Source organism: Moschus berezovskii, chromosome 7 (assembly GCF_049115385.1).
Source record: "Moschus berezovskii isolate FMDL1 chromosome 7, NW_MosBer_1.0, whole genome shotgun sequence".
Classification (NCBI taxonomy): domain Eukaryota; kingdom Metazoa; phylum Chordata; class Mammalia; order Artiodactyla; family Moschidae; genus Moschus; species Moschus berezovskii.
In genome coordinates, this window is record NC_142466.1 from 95,263,020 (window position 1) to 95,265,886 (window position 2,867).

General features: G+C 38.7%; 1 pseudogene; it reads left to right on the forward strand.

Annotated features, from left to right (window-relative positions):
• The first annotated feature begins 1,239 nt into the window (after positions 1 to 1,239).
• On the forward strand, positions 1,240 to 2,086 carry LOC129557184 (casein kinase I pseudogene; annotated as a pseudogene).
• The last annotated feature ends 781 nt before the right edge of the window (positions 2,087 to 2,867 follow it).

The window sequence follows — 2,867 nt, forward strand, 5'->3', positions numbered from 1 at the left end:
GAAGCTGAAACTCCAGTACTTTGGCCACCTGGTGTGGAGAGCTGACTCATTTGAAAAGACCCTGATGCTGGGAAAGATTGAGGGCAGGAGGAGAAGGGGACGACAGAGGATGAGATGGTTGGATGGTTATCACCAACAGAATGGACATGGGTTTGGGTGGACTCAAGGAGTTGGTGATGGACAGGGAGGCCTGGGGTGCTGTGGTTCATGGGGTCGCAGAGTCGGACATGACTGAGTGACTGAACTGAACTGAAATGAATTGAGCATAGATGGTTCCAGAATGTTTCCACCAAGGATAATGCTGCATGAAGTGAGAGTATCCCTGCTTCTATCTCTACCTCAGTCTCATGCTAGAAAGATTTGAAAGGCAAGTAAGACAAATGAGAGCACAAAATGTTACATTCTCACGTGTCTGCATTCACCTGGTCTATGTATACCCATTCTGTACACCTTATCTACACCAGTCACTGATCCTTAACATACCTTTCCCTAGTTGCAGTGTTTTGAGTGAAAACGTAAGAAGCAACAGAAAATGTAGAGAGAGAAGTGGAAACACTAATTGCTGCAGTCCAAGAGGCACTGATGGCTTGGATGTGAGTGTGAAAATGGAGACAAAGGGGAAGAACTGGGACATAATTTGGACAGAGAATTGAGAAGACATACTGATGAAATGGATGGTGGTTGAGGCAAACGTAGGAAACACAGGTGATGTCAGGCTTCTGATTTAGTCAAGGAGATGTATGATGATGTGGATGGGAAGACCGAGATGAGAAGGTTAGGAAAAGAAAAGGTGAGGAGAGGTGAAAATCAGAGTTCTGTTTTTCTTTTCCAGATGCCCCTAGCATGCAGGTAAAAACACCAGGTAGTTGGCAGCAACTGCAGAGAAAGGAAGGTTAAGAGAGAGTTTGTTGTTGAGATGGATGATATCTAACCAGCAGAGGAAGGTAAACTGATAATGTGGAGGGAAAAGGAAGCAATTGCTTGAGAAAAGCCTCTCAGGAGAAGTTGAGGGTTAGAGCAGCCAAAAGACAAGTGAGTTGAGGGAGTTACTTGTAGCTAAAAAGGCAAGATCTTGAGCCTAAAATGAGGAGGGGCAGGTGAAGGTGATGTCTGAGAACTCAAAAACCTAGAGGTGTGGAAAGTCACTTTAAAAGCAGCAGAGCATTAACACTCAAGGAACTGATTCTTCATCCTCTGGAGTTTTAATAGTTGGACCTAGCTTTAGAGTTGGGAGAAAAAAAAAACGGATATGGGAATTTTGGAGAACTACAATTAGGGAAAAATTTGTATACAAATGAATATGTGGCCATTAAATTGGAGCTCATGAAATCCAGAGCATCACAGCTACATTTGACTGTATTCCCATTTCTACAAACAGGTTCTGGAGATGGTAAACCTCAAGTTTATTATTTTGCCCCTTGTGGTAAATTCAATACTATGGTGATGGAACTGCTGGGACCTATTTTGGAAGATTTGTTTGATTTGTGTGACAGAACATTTTCTCTTAAAATGGTTCTCATGGTAGCTATCCAACTGATTTCTCACATGGAATATGTCCATTCAAAGAACTTGATATACAGAGATGTAAAACCTGAGAACTGCTTAATAGGCTGGCCAGGAAACAAAACCCAGCAAGTTATTCATATTATAGATTTTGGTTTGGCAAAGGAATATATTGATCCAGAGACAAAGAAACACATACCATACAAAAAACACAAGAGCCTTACAGGAACAGCTAGACATATGAGCATAAACACACATTTAGGGAAAGAACAAAGTAGAAGAGATGACTTAGAAACTTTAGGTCACATGTTCATGTATTTTTGAGAGGCAGTCTTCCTTGCAAGGTTTAAAGGCTGACACACTAAAAGAGAGATATCAGAAAACTGGAGATACAAAACGAGCCACACCAATAGAAGTGTAATGTGAAATTTTTCCAGAAGAAATGGCAATGTATCTTCGTTATGTAAGGAGGCTAGATGTTTTTGAAAATCCAGATTATGACTACCTAAGAAAACTTTTTACTGACTTGTTTGATCGAAAAGGATATACGTTTGATTATGACTATGATTGGATTGGTAAATAGTCGCCTACGCTAGTGAGTGCCTTCAGCAAGATCCTGCTCTGTATAACAAACAGAGGTGCACATCCACACGGAGATAAGATACAATCCAAATATCAGGTTTGCTGTCCTTTTAGGCATGTACTGTCTTAATTTATTTCTGTATTATTTTCTCACTGTTTATAAAAGTATTTGATGTTTTATTCTGCCCAGACAGTTTTATATGTGCATGAATTTGTGCATGTGTTTGCACACATGTGTGTATACATACTTATATATATATATATATATATAGAATGATTGAAATACATATCATTTTCTTCTATAAAACAGACTGTATATAGACATATTAAGGATAAAAATGCACATATTTTCAATAGATAGGATATTTTCCCTAATGTTCACATTAAATTTGTTGAATCATAAATCCTGATTAGTGGTGTTAGTATAAACTTTGAGAATATTGTTCTGTTAGAATGGAAGTGTTTGGATACCCCGTTGGAATGAATTGTAATAGTAGTTGTCCTTTCTAACTGTAGTCTAGTTTAGTGCAATAAATTATTTACCGAGTTCTGTTGTTTGAAAGCTTACTGCTGCTCTCCACATTGCAGAAATGTAGAAGTAAGGAAAAACATATAGTCTGTGGGAAATGACTTTGTGATGAGTGGTTAAGAGCTCACTGAGCCTCTGGAATCAATCAGACCTGGATATGGCAGGTTACTCATTCACTCAAAACCTCGGTTCTCATCTATAAAATAGAAACAATGTATGTTAATTCCTAGCGTATAGTAAGCTTTCATTAAGT